The sequence below is a fragment of the Bombus huntii genome, chromosome 15 (assembly GCF_024542735.1).
Source record: "Bombus huntii isolate Logan2020A chromosome 15, iyBomHunt1.1, whole genome shotgun sequence".
NCBI classification, from domain to species: domain Eukaryota; kingdom Metazoa; phylum Arthropoda; class Insecta; order Hymenoptera; family Apidae; genus Bombus; species Bombus huntii.
In genome coordinates this window covers 3581286-3609064 of record NC_066252.1, presented here as the reverse complement: position 1 = coordinate 3609064, position 27779 = coordinate 3581286, and the positions used below count along the sequence as shown (strand labels likewise).

General features: G+C 35.5%; 1 protein-coding gene and 1 long non-coding RNA gene across 4 annotated transcripts in view; one reads left to right on the top strand and one right to left on the bottom strand.

The window, feature by feature from the left end:
- LOC126873695 (tyrosine-protein kinase transmembrane receptor Ror) overlaps positions 1-27779 on the bottom strand; it is a 350758-nt gene that overhangs the window by 194523 nt on the left and 128456 nt on the right. The window lies entirely within an intron of this gene.
- On the top strand, positions 1800-27759 carry LOC126873767 (uncharacterized). Of its 2 annotated transcripts, none has more exons than XR_007692528.1 (3): positions 1800-2759; positions 19810-19956; positions 26579-27759. It is a non-coding gene; the product is annotated as an uncharacterized LOC126873767 (long non-coding RNA). The 2 variants fall into 2 exon arrangements; XR_007692529.1 differs by lacking the exon at positions 1800-2759 and adding an exon at positions 2962-2978.

The window sequence follows — 27779 nt, the reverse complement described above, 5'->3', positions numbered from 1 at the left end:
TGCCTAAAACCTGAACAAACATTTGGATATACACAACTGATTCTCAGATTCATCCAAACAACAATCAACGAACTTCATTATAAAAACAATGCGATTGCGAGTTTCGAAATCCATGAAACATAACATACATTTAGAAAGAAACCACGGTGTTTCAAAAATCCCAAACTGAAACTAAAATTCTGCCTGAAATCTAAATAAACATTTAATTTTATTTAGACAGCTATTTAAACATATACCAGTCATTCAGTATTAAACTCGTCCAAACAATAACCATTGGATTTTATCATGAATATAACGTTACTGCAAATTCTGAAACATAAATTTCTAAAAAAATCGCAGTTAGCCAAAATTTCCGAACTAAAGTTAAAACTTCCTGCTTGAAACCTGAACAAGCCTTCACAATTCAGATATCCAGCATGAATTCTGCCTGAAACCTAACCCAAACCCATCCGAACAATAGCCAACGAACTCCATTATGAACATAACCTCACTGCCGTTGCCCGGAATCCATGGAATACGCGACATTCGTCGACGAATCCATGGGGAATGGACGTTGGCCGTGAAATTCCCTAGGAGCCGGTGATCGTGACCGCTTGTCCGAAATTGCTGCGCTTGTGATCGACGGAATATGCATTCCACGCGGCAAAAAATTGCATCTTCCGTGCGAATGCGTATGCATATGCATACGTAGGCCGGATGGCACGCAGGAAACGCGGCATTGTGTGTCCACAGGCTTCGTTTCTCCACCTATTCTGCGGCAGCCAGCTTTTAATTAACTCGTTTTTGTTTGTCCGGCCGCGCATGCTGGAATTCCCGAATCGGCGTGCACGCGAAATTGCATTTTTCTTCGTCGTCATTCTTCGAGCGCCAACCTGTCGCGGCTATCCCCGGGAAATTGCACGCGGAGAGCAACGGCATTTAATCGAGCGATTGGACGTGATTATGAGTCGATATATACTTGCAGGAATTTTTATTGCGCTATGGACAAGGTGACAAGGTAAGGTTATAAAACAGTTTCGCCAGCAAATTAAATTACGTGTAAGTGTTGAACGATCAACTACTTGTCCTTCATTCACAATCACTATCTAACAATAAAACATCAATATAAATTCTTCGGATAAATCAGAACGTATTTGTCACGTATTAGTGACTTACTGGCGCGTTTGATACTAGACAAATTGTTTAAAAGCGACATCTTGACATTTAAAAGATATCTCTTTAGTTGTTATGTTGATTTAATTTAATAAATATTAGACTACATAGTTAATGTTATTAACATTTTTTACATATTTAATTCTAAGTCAAAAGGAAAGATAATTTTGATGCGGAATTGGTTAACAGCATATTGAATTTTAAAATTACTCTTATATAAGAGGCAGGAAATGTAGGTTATAATGTTTTTAACCTTTGGCCTTCATCTTTTACCACGATTAAATATACTTGATCGTAGATATTAATGTAAATGTAATCACGAATAAATATTTGAATTAAATTAGAAGTTTGAAATAATTACGCGTTGAATACAATTTCTATAAATATAAATAGTTATTTAGGTTTAGATTTAGACCCAATGTTTCTAAATAGACTCGATGAAAGCTTATATAGATCGCGAATTTAATTCGCGTGATCCTTCGAAGACGGATGCATCTAATAATAAACATACACACGATTCTTGCCAAGGAAATCTTGTTTGTTTAATTTTAAAGAATTTTGATGTTTCTTCGGTTGATAGTAAATTTTAATTAAAGTGACAAGAAACATCAGAATTCTTCGGAATGTTTCCTGGAAAAATAGATTAATTGATTTAGTTAAAGTATTGAATTCTAATATGTATTAAACATCTCTCTTATTAAAGAACAAGCATGCAATTATTCAATTTTTTATCTTTTCATTGCGCTATTCTTATTGACACGTTTCTTCAGAAGTGAATGCATTATGTAAAAACAGAATTGCATATATTTCACACATTCAAAATCGTGCACAGAAGTTCAATTCACTCCATGAAATCGAAGGTACTCAACAATTTCGTTTCATATTTCTGATTCTCCTGATTTTGATCAGGTTTTGATTGGTTTGTCGTGTTTTGTTCCAACGTTTCGTGAACATTCCAGCGCACTTGCTCAGGGTACACTTGAAAATATTTTTTTTCTCGGAAAAAGAAAATACTACGAAAATAAAAAAAGAAGACTGATATTTGTAGGTCTTCCCTAAGGAAGTCAATTGAAGCAAAGAAGCGACGTTCACGAGACTTTGGAACAAGGCGCAATATACTAAAAATGAGAGGAGTAACCACGAGTACCTCGCCTAATTATCTTGAAATTATAAAACCTAATACTTCGTTTCACTTTCGCTTTTCCGCTTTGACTTATCCTCTACGCTCACTTTCCAAACACTTTCCCCAACACCCACACATAGCACATTCGAATCTCTATCTGTTCCTCTATCTCTTCGTCCCTGAGCAATCGGACTGCGCGGCGACCGGAATAATGAAGCTCTTCACGGTTCTACTATGCGGCACTTACTCGACGACAGTCCAATTTATAATAGACTGGAACAGTGGAACACGGTGTGGATTTAACTTGTAAATGTAGGCCACCCAGTGACATGTGGACCCGCGTCCGGATCACGACTGTCCGTTTCTCCTGAACGTCGTCCAAACTTTTCTTTTGGACCACCGGATGATTAACCCGGAGGCGAGGGATCGTGAATGATGAACGAAGCAGCTGCGTTCAGATTTGACATATTTATTCTTGAAACTTGTACGTATATTTACGGTAATAGATCTGATTCGCGCCGTTGAAATTAGGAGTTGTTAGAAGCAGATGGTTTGAGTCAGTTCGAAAGTGTTTGCTAGGCGCCTTCGTTTTGAAGTTTGGTGATGCATATTTGGAGAATTGGATAGTTTGAAGGTGGTGGAGATTGGGAAATTGGCGAAGGATTAAGGTAATTATTGCTTGGATCGAGTGATTCTTATGGTGGTTCGTAAGCGAAATTTGTTAAGATTTATACTAATTGTGAAATGAAATAAATACGTATTTTACGATGAAAGATTTCCTAAATCTCTATTTTATATTTATTCAATGAAATGTGTCTTACTTTATGCCAGGGATAAGTCATAGTTTGAAGATTCTGATAAAAGAAGCATATTGATTATACTTATATATTGTTATATGTATCTATTTAATGGAGAATATTGATAAAAAAAATGTACAAGATGTTTTTAATCTTACAAAATTGCGTGTCGTATTGTTACACGTAACTTGTATTTGTTAGTATGTTTCGGTACTAGGATTCAAGTACAATATCCTCCGTCATTATTTTCCATATATATTTGCCTTATATAATCAAAACTAAAATTCTTTCAAATATTAAATTACTCTTCTGAGAGATCATTTATTTTCTGAAAAGTGGAGTGCAATATATTTTGATTCTAATTTAACTCAAAAGTTATTTAAAATAACAGGAAGGAGTGCCAAAATAATCTCGAACCTACGTTAACACCTAGATCATAAACTCAGACAAACGATCTTTAATCCTCCATTAGTATCGTTAGGTTAGAGGCGATCACAATTGTATTCACTTATTTCTAATCTTAATTTGTATTTTTCATCCATCTAATAATAAATAAAACCGATAATTTATATCGTGTAAGACAAAATAAATACAAAAATACAAAATAAAATAAAATTCTGCATCCTAATTTAAGCTGTCATTAATAATTTAATCAATTGAGAATTGATAATAATTAATGTTTATCACGTGCGGACAATCTTTCAGCAAAATTCGATACGCAAGCAGAGGATTTTATGTCTTTAGCATATTACTTTTTTTTTGCATCACAACAATATATTGAAAATGTATTATGCGATACACAACGTGAAAATATAAATTTACATATTTAAATTATTTTGATCAGTAATGAGAACATAATTTTGAACCAAGTTGGAGGCCCGATATATACTATACATTTCCTTTGGCATTCTACTAACGCATTTTCTTTGATGGTTGGGCGTGAAACGCGCGTTACCCCTGTCCAATTTTCATTCATAGCCTCGATCAACGTTCCCGCGTGATTGTAATCATTAGGAATTCTCCGCGTCGCATGTTTATGGATCAACCCTGGCGGAGCATACGAGCAACGCATCAGAACGGACTTGTCCACACCGGTCATTCATAAGTTTATGGCGCGTGAAATGTGCCACAGGAATTTACATACAGCGCTCACCGTTCCGCGTATCTTCTATCCGGAACTTAAACGCCGTAACCGCAACACCCTCCGCTGGCACATTGATCACTAGTTACAAACAATACCGTATAATTGTCACGGTGATCGTTGTTCGTCGAATTACACGGATTATTAGCCGATCCTCGAACACTCGAATGCGAAATCTGATCAACCCTTTTGCTTCCCGTGTGCAACAATAATATATTGCTAGAAATATTATGAAATAAATAAGAGGAGGGAAAGTTGTATTAAAAAAATGATTTCTTCTTGATATATCTCACGATAGTAAAATTTAAATTAAAGATGCATACACAGATTGCCGATCCTTTAACACTATACGAAAGAGAAATCACGCAATTACACAAAGTCGTATCTTCAATTCAATTCCAACGTATTCATTTACTTTAGACTCTTGTAACTTACAAAATAATTATTAATTTTTACAGAGATAGTGAAATTTAAATTGAAAGATCAATTACACGTCGTTAACTCCTCTGATGTATTAAAAGAAGAAAAGTAAATCATTAAGAAATTAAAACTAAACCTGAACTAAAATCAACATGTTCAACCCTACACATTTCAGCCACAAAAACAGAACACCATTCTTCACCCTGTTCAAACATGTCCAATTACTTCAGATTCCCTTAGCTCACGAAAGAATCAATATACAAACAACATCGACAAACAGCATTAACCAAGCCAATTGCCTGAATGCATTCATTCTATCCATCATTATAACTACTTTCTCTTCTCCGCTAACTTTTTTACCTTCTTTTCGCAGATCTGATACTTGTTATAGACGGTGGAAGCGAAATGCATAGTTAGGCCATAAAATCGATCAGAAGTTAAAACATTTTTGTAGACTAATTAAAAAATGGGATTCAAACAATTATCTGTTTCATTTACTAGATATTATGATAAATATTCTACTTTCAATATTTCGTTAAATATATTTTTGCACATGATATGCATTGTTTTCATCTTTAAATCTCCCATAAATGCATAAAAATCCGCAATCTGATTATAATTTAATTCAACAGAAATATATCGATGTAGACTATTAGTTACAAAAACATGAAAATACAGACAAATTGTAAATACCTTTGGAAAGCAGCAGCTTATTGTACCTACATGAATCAGTCGTGATAAGATCTCGCATGTTGCTCAGACCGCACAGGGTTAACGATTTATTTGACAACCGCGCTATATCGTTTACACCATTTGTAAGTATATCTGAAGACCCTCGGAAGGCCGCTTAAGAAAACCGACCCACCGTGTGATCAGCAACATCGTCGCTTTCCTGTATTTTTCCGAACAGCTCATGTGACGATCCAACAAGTACATAGGATTTACACTGTCAGATTATTATAAAACATATTCTTTCGTGTTATACCATAACTTTGACAGAAATATACCGATATAAATATTTATTAGGGGAATATAAAAATATGTATATTTCCATTATGGATATCTGTGAGAAGCAGTTAATTTGAATAATCAATTAGGATAAAATTTCGAACGCTGTTCAGGGCGCAAAGGGTTAACGTTTTATCTTACTATATCGCTTGCACTAAGTATACTTGAAGACTCATGGAAGGCCACTTAGGAAAACCGATCCATCGACCCCGTAACCGATCCACGACTGTGATCCAGCGATCCTCCACCTGGTAGGGCGGAACTCGCGTGCGTGTTAGCGGTAAGAAGCGTGCGGAAGAGAGCGAGAGACTCGCCTCGCGGCCGTTCCTCGTTTCTGGGGTAATTTTAGATCGGCAAGATAGCGTGGTACGCGTTACTAATGCCTGTATGTGTGTACACATACATTACGGTAGAAGGTGTGTGCGCGAGTGTGTTGGGTGTTGGAGAGAAGGGTACCGGAAAGAGAAAGAGAAAAACAGTAAATGGGGTGGGGAGGAATAACAGAACGTGGAGGGGTAAAAAAGGCGGCGGAGAAAATCGGGATACAGCAACGTTGAACCGTGTTTACGAAAGAGAAAACGAAACGAACGGAGAAGGGGCTAAAAATGGAAAAGGAAGGAAAATTGGTGATCCAAAGTGAGGAACAAGGCTAAGAATCGAAGCAGAAGATCAGGGTGATGATAGTGATGGGACTAAATTCGATTACCACCGGGAGGACACCTCGTGACTATCGCCAAGACCTAGATTCGTGAGTTTAGAATGACTTGGAACGCGGTAGTTGAATGTTCTTGTGGTTCTCTTGTGGTGATTTAGTGATTGCATTTTTTTTGAAGGTGAGGCGTTTTGTGGGTGTTTCAGTGGAGGGTTGGATTTCTTAATTCATCGAAAGCGAGAGATTTTTATCTGTTTCACGGTGTGATGATGTTATTATTTAAAAGATAATTAATGAAAGGAGATTTTTTCAATCTTTCACAGTGTAGTAAAGTTACGAGCTATCTCGAATGAACTACTTGCGGATAGAGAATAATTAATAACCATCGTAAAAATTGGTTGTATTTCTGATATTAGATGTAATAAAATGCGTACTTTCAGCTGGTTGTAGTTAATAAACCTAGACAATGAATGGTTATACATTTACAATGTGTCAAGTGTGAATACAGAAAAATGGACAAGCATGAATTTACAATATCGAAGTTAAAATGCACGTTACAACATTTATCAATTAAAATACAAGCTCTACTTTTTTACAGTATTAATAAAAATATGAATACATACGTATAAGCTGTAAGGTTTATAGTTTATAGTACTATCATGACATTTCATTGGAGTCTGTTGAATGAATTAATCTTACTGCTATCTATAATCTTAGCGTTAAAACGATAAATACCTAATTATAAGGATACTTTTAACAAAAGAGAAGCATAATTGTATAGAGCACAATTGAACAACTAATACAGAGACAGAAATGTGTTTTTTGATTTATGCAAGTTTAGGGTTGATACAATTTTAATGAAATACAACACCTGTCCGAAGACTTTGAAACAGAGATATGTTTCAAAAACTCCAGCATTCTGATTTTTATGTCATTTATCGAGTATTGCGTTTTCTAAAGTGCCGATATCACAACTTTTGTTTCATTTGGTGCTTTGCATCTGACAAAAATTTCCAAATCACGAAAACTCCATTTCAACCTCCGTGCAATCTTCTATTCTCGCTCGAGCCAAATGAAATCACCTCAAACCCATTACTACCAACAAAGACAGCGATAAATTAGCGCAAGACAAAGAAAGACCGTTAAACTGGTGCGAAAGAGAGGGAGTACTAAGAAGAACGTTCGAGAGGTGGTAGAGCCGAGCTTGGGAGCGAAACGGCGAGTGTGAGCGAACGAGCGAGAGAGAGAGAGAGAGAGAGAAACATAAAAAGAGCGAGAGAGAAGAGGCAAGAGGCCACGAGTCCGGGAGTGAGTGGTCTACTCGAACGCAGTTATGCCGACCGGCTCAAACCGGGTGCCGCCAAATCGAACCCCGGTTCGAATTCCGCACGGCCGTGGCCGCGAGAAGGAAACGCAAGGGAAACAGGAAGAGCAAGAAGAAACAGACGACGAAGACGGAAAAGGGGAAAAAAGACGAAGCAACGAGTTAGAAGAAGGTGGTCGAGAAAGGGTGGTGCGTCGGTGAGAGAGAAACAAGAGAAGTAAGGAACAGAGGGGCAAAAAGAGAGGTACGTCGCGTGAAGAAGCTTCCTGCCTTCCTGTGTACCGGTGTAGAAAAAACAAGGGTGGAAAAGGGAAGGGATGGCCGTGGGGGGAAAATAGGGAAGGGATAGGGACGCGTTCGACGATGGGGCGACGGGTCGAGAGATAAAAAAGCGAGCAAAAAGGCGAGCAAGAAGGTTGGATAGCGTGCTCCCGGTCGTTAGTGAGGTGCAAGTAAAAGAAGGATGAAAAAGGCATTGTTGCTTCGAGCTGGACCACTCTCGTGTTTTTTGCCTCTTCTCTTTCTTCTTCTATCGTTCGTTCCTTCTTTTTCTATCCTTGTCTTCTTTGTTTCTCCTCTCTCTTTCAATTCTTTTTCCTCTCTTCCATGTCTTTCTTCGCTGTTTTTGCTCCTTTAGCGCCTCCTTTTTTTTCGAGTCGAGTGAATGTGTGTCGCGTGTGACGCCCTCGTCTTGTCGCGTACCCCGAGGAGCTTGGCATTTTTTTCACGCGCTTTGGAACTCTAAACGCGGTTAAAGCGACTGTCGTGTCTTTTGGAAGAAAAAAAGAGGAACAAAGGTTCGTGGTTTTCTATTCTTTCTTTTTTCATCGTGCGATTTAAAAGAGAGTTTGTGTGAGGAAGGAAATTCTTAGAAAGGAATTGGATATTAAAGCGAGGAACTGGTGGTACCTTTTCGAAGGTGGAAAGCGTGGAGTAGGTTGTACCTTCGGGGTCGTGGATATTTTCTGCGGCGATGATTCAGAGACGGCCGGCGATCATATGGCTCGTATTTACGACGCGGAACGATCGAGATTCGACAGCGGGAGATTGACAAGCGGGACAGAGGGGACGACAGTGCGATGGTGTGATTTTTAACACCCCTGTGAAACGTTCATTTTATTTCTTTTTTTGTTAGGTGATTAGATTATTTTTTGACGAGTTTATGCTATATAGTGTATAGATGTGTTCAAAGCAAGTGGATGTCTGTTTAGGTATTTCATATATTTCATAGTTATATATTCTATATTTTTATAATTTCTTATGGTCAGTCCTTCGTTTGGATCCGAGAGGAAAAACTTATAATTCAGAACAATTTTTTATTTTAATCTGATATGTAATAATTTGGTACTGGCATGGAGATGCATTAATAAAGTATGATAATACAGTGACGCACAGATATCAAAATGAAATTAAAAAGGAATAGGCGTATAGGTATATAACTTTTGTGGTTGCATGATCTAACAGAGAGTTAATTATCTCGGTTAAAGGATGTTTGAAAAAATTCATTAATTTATGGAAATAAGTATATTTGAAAGATGTTTCCAGATCAATAAGAGGTCGGAAGTATTTACTTAATTATTATTGAGAGAAATATGCGAAAATCAAAATTGTACTAAATGTCGTAATTAAACTGCCAATAGAATGTATACTTTTTCTCTATTTTTCTAACAAAAATTGTATCAATATTACAATTTACATTAATTTGCAATTTCTGATTTATTCATATATTTATTCATTTGTATTCATTGTTCGGACTTTCAATCCCTTTAAAAGGTTCTCTTTAATTCTTCGTTCAATAATATTTTTTAGCGAATCTATATTATTAAGAATAAATGTACTTTACTTGAAACATGTACATGTGTTTATTTAAATGTTACTTTATAATATTTTAATTGTACTAATTATTGGTAAGGAATATTTGTACTAACTTCATCATCGAAGAATATTTTACAAGAACCAAAAATATTATGCAGTCACTGTACAGTATTAGCTTGCGCATATGAAATGCTTGATTTTTAACGAGTCATACTTTATTGAACCAGACGCTTCCTAAACCAGATGTGTTTATGCATATATACGGAAATTGAAAAATTTGAGTCATACATAAAACATAAAATTCACGGTTTTAAAGGAACTTTAATAATAATAAATAAAGGACATATGAAAGTTTATAAAAATTGTATACAACGAAATCAGATATATAGAACATATAATAAAGTTTAGTTTATCCTTATTGAATTCGATCTTGACGTATATCTAAATAAAAATACGACAATACTATAATTTATATTTAAAAAAATTTTTTTACACTTTTTTACTTATTGCTACATTTATTTCGTCTACATTTCTACTTTTGGAATCAGTGATGATTTTTTACATTTTTGGAATAAAAAACAACGTAATTTCGAAAAAGTTAGGAGGAATTGTCGAGACAATCGACAAAAATTCGCGACAAGAAAAATTTATTTCTGGACTGTCCGTGTGTCAGCTGTTCGACGATTGTCAGACATCGGTCGCTGAAAATTTTCACTGTTTTCTTTCCCGCCTATTAATACTCGCCTGTTTGGATTACGAATGGTGGTTTTAGGAATGCACATACATCTTCCCTTTCATTCACGAAGAATGTATCTTCGTTTGGGAATTTATTTTCACGGCGCGAGAACTCATCGTGTTTTGCATTTTTCGTTTACGATTCCAGTTTTTGACATTACTTTATTTCTTTTTTGTAAGATATGCAAGAAAACCTTTGATTTGTTTTAAAGGCTTCACCGCCGTTTTGAAATTTTTTGATAGAGATACTAAAATGATACCACGTTTAGACTACGGTTATTTATTAAATAAACTAACCTTCTCTTCTTTTCCATCAAACTATATGATGAATAAGTAAAATGGAACCATTTATATAAATTTTAACGGGACGTTTGCAATTTTTATTTCCATTTAAGGTATCAACAAAATATTTTTATGAACCGATTGATTCTTTGATAATTTTTCAGTACAATATTCCAAGTTTTAAGAAATAAAACAGTGCACTTAATTCAGTTGCGAGATAAGAAATATGCAAAATAATGAAACTGTTTGTTTTTAAATCATTGAAATGTATATATATTGTCTACAAAGAAGCTACAAGTTATTCTTTTATTATCAACCTATACAGGTTAGAAATATCTATTCCACTCATATTTTCACATCGTGAGACAGAACTACTTCATAAACACAAGTACGTACAACCGAGATAAATAAGCTAATCGAGTTTCTTCACAATTACATCAAGAAACATTATCAAAAATTATTAGAATACTTATATATAGCATTTTCTAGAATCTATAATTTAGATGGTGCAGGTATCCTATAAATATTTTCTTGACAAATATACTCCTCTATTACAAATTATCTTAATAAACTAAGCTGCTCCTATTAAGCTTAATTTAAACTTCCTAGAAGGGAAAGACAAGTTAACTTGATACTAGGATTGCTAATCTCTTACAATCATTTCCATTTAAATTTTACTTAGCAAGATTCAATCACTTCACTTGTCCACATTATTAACTATTAGTATATAATTGTTAGAATGCAGGTCTCTATACAATTATACATCGTTAAATCATTATCATTAAATATTACAATAATAACTGTACTGTGGATATTTTATATATTTCTGCATAGTTTGTGCAGCTTTGAATCAAGTTCAATTTTACATAAATGCAGGAATATCCACAGTTTCATAGTTACTTATCGCTAAATTTATATTTATATTTATATTTATATCAAAGAATACTGTAGAATCTGCCAAATAAAAATACGGCACTCGATAGTATTAAACTTCTCTATAAACATAAACTATTCGAAAGTAACCGGACGTCGTAAAATGAAGAAGAAAAGCCAAAGTTGCAATTCCAAGATGGAATCATCTACCATCCTTAACGTCAACCCATAAACCTCCCTTATCTCCTACACCCTAAGAACAATAGAAGATCATTCTCGAAAAGAAAGAAACCCACTAACAAACTGGACGCGTATTTGTCAACCGTCCCGAGACTGAACCACCATCAGGGGGATGATAACCGCGTCTCGAAGCGAAAAAATAGATTTTTTTTTCAGTTAACCGCGTCACTGGCCTTTATTGCCACCCCTACTGCTCTTTTATTGCGTTGCAACGGCCTCGAAATGACTTTGCAGTTTCTGGCCAGTCGAAACACGACCCTTGAAATATAGAACGACGCGGGGATGTGCGTTACCAGGGGCCTCATTTTTCTGACGCAATTCCGTGGCCCTCCGGTTTTTCCGTTTGTTCCACCCGCTACCGGGAAATTTCATTTTCCTTGTCAGCCATGTGAACCAAGAGAGCGAATGACACGGGACGAAGGGGGTTGGATCTCGTTGGGGTAGTTCGACGTGTGTTTTTGACAAGGCTAATTGGAGAGGTCGGACAGAGGAAGGGGATGGAAATTCTGGTGGCAGTGAATGGGACGGACTTTGAGACAGTTTAACCGTTGTTCTCTTCTCGTTTCCCCCTTTTTTGTCCGGCGCGGCGCGGTGCTAGCTTTTCGTTTATGTTTAGGAGTCCACTTTAGGAAATTGGGTTTGGGTAAAATGTTTGGAAAGATGCCTTTAACGCGCTTACTGGTTTGCATTTTCTCAAATTTTGAATAATAGAATTAAGGAAGGTTTCAAGAAAGTTGCGTGATTAATGAGTATAATATGATATGAGTATATAATAGTCACATAATATTTTTAGGAATGTAAATCGTATTTGTACAAGGATATATACATTCTTCCACTAATTAGACAAAGAATAGTAAATTTAACGTACCACGTTGTTTCTCTTGAAATACTACCTTTACTGTAAAACAACGTGAAAAAGTATGCCAAGTATTAATTAAATCACAAATTTTCAAACACCGGAACTAATTAAATTTTTAACTTTTGTGCTTTTATTTCTAACAGGTGAATTTGAAAAAAATCCACGTTACTAAAACTTGAAAACAAACAAAATGTTTGACTATTTTGTGCCTTGGATATTGTGGTACAAATATGTAATCATTGACACGAAGATTTACAAAATTTGAAGATGTAGAAAATTGAAAGTAAAATTCATGAACTTAAAAATTATTTCGAATGAAATAATTAATTACATAAACAGAAATTTGTGAACAAATTGTCAAAGAAAACAGCGTGTTAGATCTCAAAACACAGAATGATGAATTTCTGTAATTCTTCTCTTGTGTATCAGAAAACGAGATATAATTTATTACTTGGGGATCTGACTGGGTGGTCGACGCTCGATCTTCAGGCATTCGAACGGCGCCGCGACGCTATTTCAACGCGAACCGACAACTCGTCAAAAAAAAGAGACTCGTTTGTGGAGGATCGATCAAGTTTTCATCGCCATGCATTTAGTAGAAACGAGAGCGAACGTTGATCGCGAGTTTTTGATGAGAGCTTTATTACGTTTTCGTCTTTACAATCTAAAACCATTTTTTTTATCCGTTAAAGAGCTTCTGACTGGCAAAGTAAAACAAAATGTCGGTAAAGATAAACGTCCCATCAGATTCGAAGAGGTTACATTCTTAGAAAATAAGATTCCAGAGTAAGGATGATTTTTTCCATTAGATATAGGATTTTGATTTATAGAATAAGATTCTTGCAGCGATATGCTAATATTACACAAAGTGTTAAAGAGATGAGTCTATAATTGTAAAGACTTATGATACTTGCCAACAGAAATAAGAAGATTAAGATCAAGTTTTTCGAGTGAGGTGTTGTATTTTTACGTATTTATGAGCAAGTTAAACCGTTTTGTGTCAAAATATAAAATACAAATAAAGAAATTAGTCTGCGAGAGATTTAACAGAAAATATTATAACGCCATAAAAGATTATTGCTAATATCGATCAAGAATTATTGAAAGATACAAAATTTTATTTCCTATGCCCACGATGTGTTTCGTTTGAAAACTTTTTGTTATAATTGAACTATATCACGTATTATAGGCGACTGAATTAGAAATTCCATACATATAGAGTTATTGTATCTATACACCAAGGTCCATGAATTGAAACAAATGACGTCAGATATAGACAGATATGTCATATTAAAGTGAGAAACACACAGTATAAATGAGATAGACAGTAGGGTTCGTCAGCTGATTCATTGTCAATAATTTGAAAAATAATCTTCAAACTTTCGTATTATATTTTTGTACATGAATTTCTTTCGTTCTTTTCATGTTTAGAATCCATCTTTTAAATATCTACCACATATTTCGTAACACCCTGTATAAAATAATTCCAAACTTTTGCTAAGTAATCAAATACTAAAAACTTTTAAAGTTCTAGGCTTTTATTTTATCCTAGGCTTCTCAATATCCCGTATATTTTAATATTATATGTATTGAGTAAAACGTTCGAATACTGTTTTTTGTTAATTAAAAATGAAAGCTGAATATATTTTTGAAAGAAAGTTCCACAAATTTTAAAGCAAAAGCATTTTACATATAAACCACAAATCAATATATATACTGTGTTTTACTCACGTACAGAACATTTTCTTAAACTTCCGGTGACGAAGAAAATTATAAATAGATTTAACTGAAATTGAAAAAAAACTGAAACTCGAAACATAAATATGAGCACATGCTGAAATCAATCTATAAAAAGCCTTACAAATAAGTATCAAATATATTCATTTAAAAACTTCTCATCATAAAAATTCAATTTCATACCAGTAACCCTGCGTTGTCGAAATAGAAAATTAATTCGCCATCTACTTTTCCACGTCCATCAAAGTGCAAACTTCCCAATTCCTTTCCTTTCACATTCTTACCAGTCGACCAACTTGAATTTCCTCCTCGGAGCAACTTCTGACCGATAGGTCAAGAATCCTCCTACTCCCATTCCCAAACAGTCCAATGGGCCCATCAATTTCCTCAGTGACTCGTGAATCACGCGCATCCCCCAAAATACCATAGAATCGCCCCTTTCGCGCTTCGAAAAAATTCCACGGACCAGTTTACCCTCTCATGATGGAGTACCTCGATGTTGGTCGCCTAAATTTTGAACTCTCTTTATTTTGAAAAAGAAGTAGTACCTACAAGTTCGAGTAGACTTGGACTTGAGAGAATCGAATTCTCTATGACTATATACTTTGAGAATTGAAGAAAGTACTGCCAAATAGAATCAAATACAAGGTGTACCGAGATATGTGCGTGTAAGCAGATTTTTAAGATCTACAATTACTGGACTCGAATTTATAAGTATCGAACCTGATTCCATCGCTGTTTCTTGAATTCAATAGCACGGCAAAGGGACAGAGAGTTTGATTCACGAGGCAAGTCGTGGCAAGGGGTGTGAGTGTACGGTAACCTGCTTTCGAGGACAGAACGATAACCCAAGTTTAAATTGGAGGGTCGGCCACTTAAGATTCAGTTCCATAAACTGGAAAGTTCAGCCCCACTTTCCACGTGGGGCAAACGGGAGAGAGGAACCGTCGAGTCACCAGCGACGCTGCAATTAGACGAGTATTTTCGATCGAATTCAATTAGCCACGGCTCGAAATCGCGGGGACGAAGTTAGTTCGCCATGTCTGGCCGTCTCGCGGGTTCAAGTCGTGGGCGAAGCTGCGTCTCTCAAGGCCAGGCGCCGTGATTTATTTTATCGCGAGAGCGGAGCCATCGGATTTTCTCAATGGAGTTCCGGATCGTAGTTACGCTTCCTGTATCGCTTTTTGAGTTTCCGTTGCGGAAATTGTTCAGCACTGCTATATATATAACGATATCGTACGCAATATTCGAAAAGTTAACGCATTAGGTTGCCCGGAAAGTGTCTTTCTTTCGTAAACGTGTTTTTTTACAACAGTGCACCTTCGTACAAACGTGAAGCAAAGTCTGTGAAATGTCGCGGTGTTTATCTGAACAGAACAAAATGGATCGTACATAATTCGACAAAATAATATAAAACAAAAAATGTTGTGCGTCTATTATTTTCTCATAAAACGAAAGAAACTTTTCGGACAACCTAATAAAATTGAAACGAGACATCATGCATATCGACGAGACCTTTTCGTATTTTATTCAACCTGAAGATGTTTTTTAACGTGACGTACAATTGGCTCGAACATGATCGAAAGAACGTAGCAGAGTTAAACGAATTTCCGAGCCACCTTCGATCAAGTCAAATAACTGTCTCGAAAAACCACTTTACACATTCCATCTACTTTGATTCGTCACCGAACCCAACCGAACCACCTTGAACCTCTTCAAACCACCCTAAACCACCCTATTACCAATTCTTCCAGCCATTGAAAATTCCAGCTACCCTCCTTCGATATCCCCTAAAAATCGTGCGACCGGCCACGGGTTCGGTTGCAGCATCGGCGGTGCGCAAAGTCGGGGGCAGCGAACCGCGATGAGGATCGAAAACGCTCGTGGAGGCAAAGTAGTATCCTGTGCGGCGAGCAAAGCCAGCTGGCGTTGCGCGACCGCATGTAAATCATCCGCAACAGGATCGGCCGGCCGAAACCACGTGTACGCGCACTTCTGCGCGCACTTACGCGGAACGACGCCGATGCACATGTTAACGTGACGCGGGTAAACGTCGGCAACACGTGTCGCGCGAGTAATCCATGGCTTGTCGTTACCTCGACCGTGTCGCGAGTGCACGCTTTCCGCGTGTAGCCAACGCGACACTCACGATTCACTGGCTCGTATCTCTACGCGGAGATGATGATTTTTCGATACTCTGACGCAACGTTGACGATATTATAACGCAATGATCGAACGGAAAATTTTGAAGAACGTGCAGGAATTGCAATTGCAGCTGAATAATCGCAGAGCAACTCGTGTACAACATAATCGTGATCCGCATTTGCAATCGTGCTCTTGCAATAAACGATTTTGTTATTAAACTGTCACTAGAAAATATGTGGATGCTTGTTTTTCTTTGGCAAAATGTAATTTAGTCACGAAATTGCAAGTAAAAAGACCCAGAATGATTTTATTCTTTATTAGAGCCAACAGACGATATTATGATAGAATAAAACTTCATTTTACAGGTTAGTATAGTTAGTGTAATAAAGAAACTGACATTTGCATTTTAGCAATTCATTATTATTTTTGGTTGTCAAGCAATAGATAAGGTAAAGAAGATTCTTTCAAATTAACTGAGAAACCGCCATGATCAATTTAAAATCTGTTAACGCTTCGACGAATTTTTGCAAATAAACTATTCATATTTGATCGAACAAAGTGCTTGTATTAGTGCATTCGATATTCGAAATATGCATTTATATATTTTGAATACAAATTTAATAAAAAAAAGCGACAATGTACGTCGAAGTTTCGGTTATCGTAGAAATATCGTTTGCGTTAAAGGAATATAATATTATAAATGAGATTTGTATTAACCGATTTAATTCTAAATGATTCCCAGAGATTCGAACCCCTCGAATTTTTAAATTCTTGAAATATTAGATCTTTTGAACATTTTGTATACTTCGAGTCTTCAAATTTATTGGATTCCTTACATTAACCTTGAATTCATTGGATTATTTTGTTTCGTTTAGTATCTTTTAGTCCCTGGAATTCCTCGAATCTCTTATATTCAATGGATTCTGAGAATTCTCTGGATTTTTCGATCTTTCAATACATTCTATATGGTGGATCTTACAATTTCTTATATTCCTTGGATTCTCCAGATCTTTCGATTCCTTGGATTATTTTGATTCATTCAGCTTATTGAATTCCTCGAGATCCTCGAATTCTTTGGAAATTTAGGATGTTTCTTTTACACTTTTCATGAACAAGGAGTTACATATGCTAATTTTGGGAATTTTAAGTTTGTCGAGCAACCGAATTATCACATCGGGATTCTAATAATAGTCTGAACATTGAAAAAGTGGTCAAAATCGTAATGAACTTATCGAACTGAGCTAAAATTTCTAAATCGTTTCGAACAGGGATGTTAGAAGTTATGAACAAACTTGAAGGCAACTGGGAAGCGAAGTTTTCTCTAGAAAATGATGATCGTGCAATTTCATTCTGGCAGTTCATCTGCTTTACGTTCTCGACTTTATCGAACGTAACTCATGGTCATCGAAATGCGTATCGAAAATCGCTACCGGAAATCATTAAATTGCGCCACCACCAGGTGGCCATAGCATGTTTTGCGTCTGTAAAACGCTCCTGAATCGAACTCGTGTCGAATATAATCGTGATCCAATTTTTGTTCTTACAATAAACACTTTCGTTACGTACGTCGATTATCCGGTTATTTTAGAACTGAAAAAGAATATATTACGAATGGAATTAATAGTGTTATGCGATGTAATCTGCATTGTACGTTTATGATCTTGTATTGATATGATAAATGCTGAGGAATTATGTGAGATGGCCCACAAAAAAAGGTAGTACATATTTATGTATTTGTTTATATGAAATTTTGTTATACTGCTATTGATTATTTGAATTAATAATTTAAAAGCTAGATACTCTTTCGTTAGGAAAATTCCATTGTAAATTCGACATCGTAATAAAAATCAAAATTAAGTAGAGTGTTGGTAGTTCTGCGTCTTGTTTAACATAGCCAGTATTCCTACAGTGTTCTGCGATTTTTCACTTGTGACTTCTTATTTACGGACCTAGCCGTGATTTATCACCCAGTCGGGTTAACAAACTATCTAATTTTAAAATGGACGAAAATTTGAACTTTCAATTGGAATTACAAAGATCACAATTAGATTTTTAGATTAGAATCGTTTATTCGGAATAGCTTGTTTATAATTCAAACTAATTAGAAGAATTTTTACTATTAGAGGAACATTATTCGTTAAATTTGAAAAAGTTGTTGTAATTTATAATAATCTAAAAGACATTACGATTTCAAAGAATTAAAAATCTCATGCACAACTTAAAGTTAATTAAAAAGAATTATTTAATTTGAGCAACTAAACTAAATAAATATTATTTCAAATGAAGTAAAAGAAAAAAAGTATATCTTTTACTAATTTTTAAAGAATATTAAAAAAACGCTCATCACCTTATAGGACTAAAATTTTTAAATGCCATATAAGGTCATTTTAGAAACATTAATTATTTAGACAAAACTAAACTACACACCTTGAGTAACAAAATCCTTCAAAAATTAAAATTATTTTTCATGAATCTCGAATTCCGACTAAATTCATCAACGCGTTTATGAAAAAAATTTACAAAGTTTGCGAACAACGCAAGAAAGGACAGTCCTCTTCATTAATCCTTCTCCGTCTTCTTGAAGGAACCTCGCCGTTGCTTTGATGAGTGTCACGCAAACGCACCTCGGCGCCTTAACGAGGTCTAAGTTTTTGCCCGACAGCGTGACAACTTTCCGAATCGAGTTGCCTGCGATTCGCTCCCGCTATTAAAATGCATCCGCGTTCAAATGAACGTGATTACGCGAATATTTCGTCGGAAAAGCCGTGAAACCGTGGAACTTCGTTTCCACCCCCGCAAACTTCCCCAAGTGGAATAGGGAAAAAATATAGAAGGAAAAATGAAGAAAGTAGTTTCAAACTTCCGTTGATTGTCATTTGAAAATTTTGTCGTCTCTTTTCCGCGTAATGGACGTGCTGCTTCGTTTGATACGATATTCATTTTACGATTCGGTATTAACTGACCGATATGTAGCGACGAAGAAAAATATTGATACAGATCTGATCATCTTGTATTAAAATTTGGTGTACATTTGTAAACAGAAGGATACGATTCTTCCCATCATCAATGTTGCTTTTTCTAAAATAGATTCATTATTGTGAATAACTGTTGGAACGAATGGAAATTTATTTGACATAATGATTCCTATATCGATTCATATTTCACCTGCTGATTATTTTTCTGTTTTTATAACTACTTGTTTCAAGATGATTCTAGCGTTGGTTCTTATATCGATTTTACAAGTAACACAAATTTAACGTCTTTTGTGAAAAATATTTCACTGTTATGTAATTCTTGTTATCTACTTTTATCGTATATCTATGTAATAATAATATAATTATGACATAGATAAAATTTTATTTTACAAAAGAATTAAATAAGTTTTATAGATTTATAAACGCGAATTAGTTTCTTCTGGATGTTGGGTAAAATTCAAGCAGAAGATATGGATAATTGGTTACCTTTTAACACTGGAATATTATTTTCATGTTAGTTTTTGTTCACAGCGCCCAATATAACGAACATTGAAGCCTCGAACAATTGGATAAACTTTGCTGAAGATTCTAACATAAAATTCCATGTACGAGGGAGAGACTCATGCAAACGTAAAAACAAAAGTCAATGGTACCAATGTAGTGTATGAAAAATAGAAAGTAAGTATAAAGATAAATTACTGTTTTATTAAAATTAAAAATTACAAGAAGCTAAATTATCTTACAATTTATAATAATTCTATCTTTTCTAACGATAATTCTATTTTTAAATAACTGTTAGACAAATTTTCATAATTTCGTTATTATGTGGTTATTATATAAAATCAGAATGAAAAAGAAAATAAAAGAACACTGGTAATTTGTTAATGCAAGAAGAACAGGATAAAGAAGGAAGAAAAATGAGTAACATTCTATATCTGTACATTTCTTTCGTATTTAATCCTGCGAATTGAATTTTTATATTCCAATGCTGCTCTTGTCTCAACAAACAAAAAGACTTTTAATCGAGAGTTTGACTTTCAAAAAAGAGTTTTAATTTGAAATTACAATTTGGTACAACAAGTCACACGTACTTAATAACAGGCTTTTGTCGTATTTACCTGAATCTTGAAATATTTTTCAACTATTAGGAAAATACGATCGGATCGAAAATGATGGGAAAAACGCAGCGAGGTCGATATTAAAGTAATCATTTTGAAGAATTTGATTCCTAAATTTACGTTTGGATAAAATTTCTCAGAAAGGGAGTTGTTTTTTTAAGCGAGGCAATAAAAGATCGGCAAGAAACGAAATTAAAAATAGAAATAACAAGAGACCGAAATATTGAGAGTTATGCTAATAAAAATAAATACTAATTGAAACTATGAACACAGGAAGATTCGTGAAAATAGGAAAACAAGTTTTAATAATCGGCGACAGTAACACCGTACCGGATCAGACACAGAGCAAACAAACATATCTACTTAAACATAGCCAAGCAAAGCATGGTTCTTTGAACAAATTAACCTCGCTTCCGCTGATGCAACAATAATCATCAGACTGCAAGGCGTTTGAAAATTCCTGTTTTTTCTTTTCTAATTACGGCATCCGAGGAAATTCAAAACAATTACAAAGGAAGCACTTCCCAGTGAATTGTTTATAAATCAGTTGCGCCTGTACGTTGTCAAAGAATTTATTAGATAAATCTTGTCCTTTAATAATTTACCTTTACTTCCTATCTGCCTTTATCCTTCTTTCCCTCTAACTATTCCCCATTCTTCTAGACACTATTGTTCTTTCATATATATTTGAGGTTAAATCGTGTGATTTAGTTTTTCATTACATTTTCATTTCACTTTTTCTCTCTTGATTTTTACCATCGCAGTGTTTATTATTTTTGTTCATTTTGGAACGTTTTCTTCTTGAGCTGAAATATTATTTTTCATACAATCTTCTAAATTTCTTTATCTTTCTGATAAATAAATCAATCTCATTGTTTTCATAAATAATAAAGTGGCTATTAAAGTAGCTTCTGTAATTAACATTTATCGTTCTATTTTGTAAAATGATTTTGATAACACCTTTTTGTTTGAACAATATTCGTATTCTGGTTCTAACTCCTGACTCATTTTTGCTCATTCCTTTATTCTTAAACGCGCATATCTGTTTGCGTCCCTTCTGTACCAGTGCCTCTTTTTTCAAAATTTTTGACTCTTAATCCTTCTTCATTTGATCCCCTTCTCTCTTAATCCACGCGTGCTTCTCTTTGAGCTCCCCTTTTCTAGGATTCCATGCCTTAATCTCTTTAGTTTCTGACCCCCGTCTCTCTAGGTTCTCGCTCCCTTCCATAGATGAAGAACACTTCTTCTAAATCCCTCTCTTTTAATTCTTGCCTATTTAGATCCTTCTCCATACTTCTCTCTGTCTCGAGTTCTCGTATCTTTTGATCCGCCTTTCTATAAGATCTCCTTTAATCTACCTTCCTATGTCTTTTGTTGACTTCTTCTCTTTTCAACCTTTGAAATCTGTTTTTACTAAAGCTCTCCTTTTTGCTTCCTATTTTTTCACATTTTGTCCTCATCATTGTAATTGTATCCGTTTGCTCTTGGTATTTGGTATTTGTTGGTGTTCTATTTTTTGAATCTGTGATTTCTAAAGTTTCTAAAAATTGTTGTCTTAAATATTTGCAATGTTTTTTTTTATTTTCTTGCCATTTCTCCTTCTTCTTAGACTATTATTTTCGAGTATTCCTAATCTCCTTAAATCTTTCTTTTACAAACTTTTTAAACTTTCTGTTTTAATTTTTTTTCATTTTCATAGTATCACATTATTCTTGACGGATATTTTTCACTTTAAGCTACGTTCTGTGCCTTATTTCTTGAATTTTTCATTTCTCATGTTCTTCATCTTTCAAATCTCTCCTCTTTAAAATCTCTTTTTTAGGCTTGCTTTCCTTTAGGTTTCTGTGACTTCATTTCACTTTCTTTTAACCTCCCTTTCTCTAGACTTCCTCTCAACGTCCATTTTCCTTGATTCTCTTTTTTTCTCTCCGTTTGTTAAACCTCTCGCGCTTCTTCATTCAGTGTCGTTTCCTTTACGTTGCTTTGTTTCGATTACCTTCCTTTTTTCTTCCTTTCATCGTTTCAACGTTTCTCCAACTATAATCTTTCTTTAAGATCATTTTTTCATTTCCTGGCATTTCTTTCATCTATTCCTTTCTAATTAAGTTTCAGGAGATACATGTCTCGTTTCTACTTTTCTTCCAATATCTCAATACCTTTGTGCGCTTTTGCTATTCTTCCCTTCTACGTTACTTCTTCGTTTTATACCTTATTCTTAATTTTCTATTGTCCTGAAAATTAGCCTTTCTGTTTTAACTGATTTTTGTTCTTCACGTCTCCTTTCTATTCCATTTAAAAATCTCATTGTTCTTATAATTCTCCTTTCATTGTCATTTCTACTATTCTATGATTTCTGTTTTGTTTTATTTTATCTTACTGTTATAATTTATTTTTCATATTGCGATCATTTCTTCCTTTCGTGTTCATCAGTTTCCTATTTCCTAGTCATTTCCTTCTACGTTTATCATTTTTTATTTTTTCCATATTGTCTAAATTTTCATTTCTTTAGTATCGATAAATAATCAATTAATTATTCTTTTGCCTTTAAACACTTTCCTCTTCATTCTTTTTATCCTCTGCCCAACTTTTGTCTATTTTCTTTCATTTCAACCACTTCTTTCATTTTCATTGCCCTATCTCTTTCTTCTCTGTTATTTCTTAATCTCTCACTTCCTTTGAATTAATTATTCCTCTAGCTTCGAGTCTTTTCGTTTATTCGTTATTCTTATTTCTATCGCTATATCTTCCACTGCACTAAGAACGTCTTTCTTTTTTAAGCTACATCCCCAGTTTCCTCATTTTCCAATCTTCCACTACTTTTCATTCATCTCTAGCTCTCGTATTATCGATTACTCGTCTATTTCTCAATCGTTTAATCATAGCAAATCCCTGCTACGTGTTTAAATCATTCCACCCGTCTAACACTAGATAATAATATCTCTTCCTTCCAAAGCTGCTATTTTCTTACTTCCTTAATTTAATCCTCCAGTAGCTTTCATTCATAATAATCCACAATCGCTAGTATCATCAATCGCTTTTCTATCCCTTCCTTTCCCCACTTCTCTATTCATTCATCCCTTTTCTCAGCACTAACCGTATCTCTTCATTTCCTCTTTTAACATCAGCAACGTCTTTTCCTTCCAATCAACTTTTCTATTCTCCTCATTTTCAAATCTATTTTCTTCTATTCTATTCTAATCTATTTTCTGCTTCTAGTTTCTATCCCTTTTTTGTATTCCAATCTGTCCCTATCTCTCTTCTCTATCCCATCCGTTCCTCCTGCTTTGAAACTTCCCCTACGCCCTACACCCCTCTCACTGCTTCTTTCCTAAATCTCTCCCCCCCCCCCCCCCATTTTGCTCTGAATCCTCCTCCACGGAAAAGTAACGCAGCAGCCCACAAACGAGTGACACGACGATATGCACCTGTGCTTTCATGCTGTCTGCCTTTCGCGGCAGCCTCTCTCAGGCCTCTTGCTCTTTGATGTCACGTCGTCAGACTCCGTGTACTGTACACAGAGAGCACGGCCGCCGCCGTAGGAGAGGGAAAGAGCTATAGCCAAAAACGGTCTTCAAAGCATAGATTTATGTTCTACCTCGGCTTTCCGCCGAGAATGTTTTCCTATTCCATGTATATCTGCAGCGGGAAGCGCGAGTGCCGCGCCTTTAAGGCCGAATCGGCCCGCCGGCGAACGCTTTAATCGACCATCCCTCGGGACAGCTCGCCAGGGAACGCTTGAAACCAAGATGAAGCTGCGGTCGACCTGGATTTTCGACCCAGCAAATTTTTCAAGCTGCTTCCCTCCCATTTTCTCTTCCGTGAATAATTCATTTTCGTGCTATTTCGCTGCTTTTTTTCCTGGAAGGGCTTCAATTTCATAGGGCTTCAATAGCCCTTTGAACACACGTTTATTCGATTTGTCTTTAGCAATGTTTTCTACGTCTCGGCATCGCGGTTGGTTAGCTCTTTGTGCCGGACCCGATCTTCTTTTTTCGGCTTTTGCTTTTCTACTTGGCTGATTTTCGTTTCGCCGGAATGCTGTTTACAGCGAACTTTTTCAATCAAGTTTCTTTAACCCTTTCGCCAATACGGCCGGCTATAGTCGCTGTGCGTAAGATGCCGCGTATTGTACATACGACGAGTATCGTATCAGGTTGTCCGAAAAGTGTCTTTCTTTCGCAAACGTGTTTTTTACAACACTGCAACTTCATATAAACGCGAAACCAAGTCTGTGAAATGTCGCGGTGTTATCAACAGAACAAAATCGATCGTACGTAAATCGGCAAAATAATATAAAATAAAAAATCTGTGCGTTTATTATTTCCTCATGAAACGAAAGGAACTTCTCGGACAACCTAATACATCCTCAAGCTTTTCATTAACAATAAGACGGTGTGACAAGAGGGCAGTGTATATGTTATCCTCTTTGTACAATGAAAAATTTGTTCACATGAAACGTCATTATCGCACGCAGAAAAATGATTCAAAAACCAAAGTGTGTTGTCGATTATAATCGATTGATGGGAACTGTGGAGCGAATCGCGATACCAGTGCCAGATTTGCCATGTTAGCCTATGTGTAACACCATGTTTCGAAAAATACCATACGCAATACCATTATTAAAAGCTATTAGTATCATACAATTATGTTATATTATAGCATATTATTATATTCTGTAATCTTTTTGTTTCCAAATTGTAATTAAAAGTTAAGAAGTTATAAATACTCTGTTTTGTGGAAACTTGTTTTTCTTCGAAAAACACCGTCAGAATAGCTCGGTTTGCAGTGAGACGTAAACGCGGCCGCTGACGATCTTCCTCGCGCACTGTGCACTGTTTTGACGCGGCGGAAAAGCCGCCCGTAGCGAAAGGGTTAATGCTTTGAATATGATACATATATGACACGATATATGAGACAGATACGAACGCGAACAATTGCATATATTCGATACAGTCGGAGACGAAAATAAGCGAACAGATATAGGAAATAGACACGATTCCACTACTAGTCTACTTATTTTTATTTTCAATTGCTTCGTTTGAAATAGTTTTATATATATGGAATGATGGCTGTAGCTGCGTTTAATACTCGTTATTTGATCTTTATCAAGCAGGACTTTTTGTTCACTCGCCAATATAAAAATGTATCTTGATTACGGATTTTATTCTGGTCAGATATTACATTTAATTACAGGAGATTTTTTAATTATTTCGTTCCAAATAATATCTCTGCTATATGATAATTATCTCTGCATTTTTTCGTTCATTGTTTAATGTACATTAAGAAGATTTTTGTTTGTTCGTACATTTTACATAAAATAATGAGTTTCTCTTCCTATTTTGTCTTTTGAATTTATTATTATCATGACCTGATTCTCAAGCTCTAACTGTATTAAAAGAAATAACAACTATTAGTTGCTACTAAACGAACTTCGAAATAAATAAGTAGTCGAAATGCATAAGGGAGTGTATTCTACGGTAAAATATTCTATGGAAAGTCTTTAAGGTTCAATTTTTAAATTAGAATATTACTACAATTTGTTCTTTTAATTCTGAATCATGTATTCCGACGTTTTTTGAAAATATCATATGAAATTGACTATGAAATTCGAATAATATCAAACGCATACAGGAAATGTGTATTATAAACAAATAATTTTCGAATTTAATTTCAATATTTCACTGATTTTGTCCCAATTAATTGCATTCAGCGGTTTATTTAGGCAAGAATTACAATTTTGATTATCCGAGCACTTTGTTCGATTTCAGTGTTCAAGCTGATTAGCCGATTGCATGTTATTTAGTTGCGTTTCGGTTGTTTCTCGTGCTCAACGCGCCGTGAAATAAACTGTTTAAATCGAAACGAGTTCCCACGCGTGTTACCACAATAATCCTGTACAATTATTTACTTACAATTAATCATCGTTAGAAACCTTGAATTATATATTTCAAATCCTACTATTTATCTACTTATCATTAATTACTAATTTATCGTATTTAAGAAACAAATTTTTTAACTTCGAAGAGACTAACTACGAAACATTGAAATTTCAAAATTTCTTTCAAACGTGTTTTAAATTTATTACGTACGAAATGTGTAGGTAAGTTAATCTGAATTGGATTTTTAAAAATCTACACAACATTAATAATTGTAACAAGTAACATTAATATTTTATTTTTCAGAGAAATGATCCAGTCATCAAAGGAATCTATCCAAACTGGATCTAGAAGATAACTCGAAGGATTTATTTTAACTCGGATATATCTGTAGACTTTCTGAAGATCAATTTGAAGAATCTTGTGCACAGAAGATATTTTTTAAAACCATTGGAATCACAACAGCGTTGCAACTACCCATCGAATCATTTTCAAGCAACAAAAACGAAAGGAAGACGGAATTAACCTTCTAATTAGGTTCGAATACTCGAATATTTAATTCTCAACAAGTATCGATATCATGGAAAAGAAATTTGATATTGAAAATCTTCAACGTCTCAACGAGTAACTACGTCAGAAAACCGACCTAGCGATCTCAAATATCAAATCGAATCGAGAATGCGATCTAATGTCCAACAGGAATCTTCTTCAAAATCCACTCTAAAAAGGATTTAAAAAGAATCCGGTAACAGAAAGAGACGAAGGAAGCAGCAAATGTTTTTAAAGTTCACTGGAAACGGTTGGTCCCAAGTCCCATGGAAAACCAGCTTCGACCCTTGACAGCAACTTGTGGGGGTAGAAAAAATTCGTGCGCGATAAATTCGGATCAGTGGCGTGAATAAATCCCGGCGAATCGAAGCGAGAGGGAAACCGGAAGCGGCGGAACATCTCGGATAAAATGCCGGAGGACGCGCGAATAAATTGAAAGAAATACACAAGGACAAAAGCGGCGTGCAAGAGAAGAGGGGGGCTGGGGCGCTCGAAAACGCTGATAAACGCTTGAATAATGGGCAGGCAAATTGCACCGGAGGAACAACGCGTGATAAACGAACGGATGATGCAAATTCTTTCGGGTTTGGCGCGGACGCGCGGCAACTCGATGGAAAGCATGCCGTTTCCGCTGAAAAGGGCCTTGTCTTACGATCGAGCTGGTCGCGCGACGCTTCGATCCAACTTGCAATTTTTCTGGAATTTCTACGCCCATTTTTATGGACGTTGATTCTTGAGAACGAGGGCGTAGGTTGGATGGAATTTTCTTATTCCGGTTCATGGTTTGCAGGCCAGAGGAAGTGAAAGGTGTATGTGAAGTTGAAAATCGAATGATAGAGGAGTGGTAGGAGAGAGAGAGAGAGAGAGAGAGAGAGAGAAAGAGAGAGAGAGAGCGAGAGGGAGAGAGAGAGAAAGAGAGAGAGAGCGAGAGGGAGAGAGAGAGAAAGAGAGAGAGTAT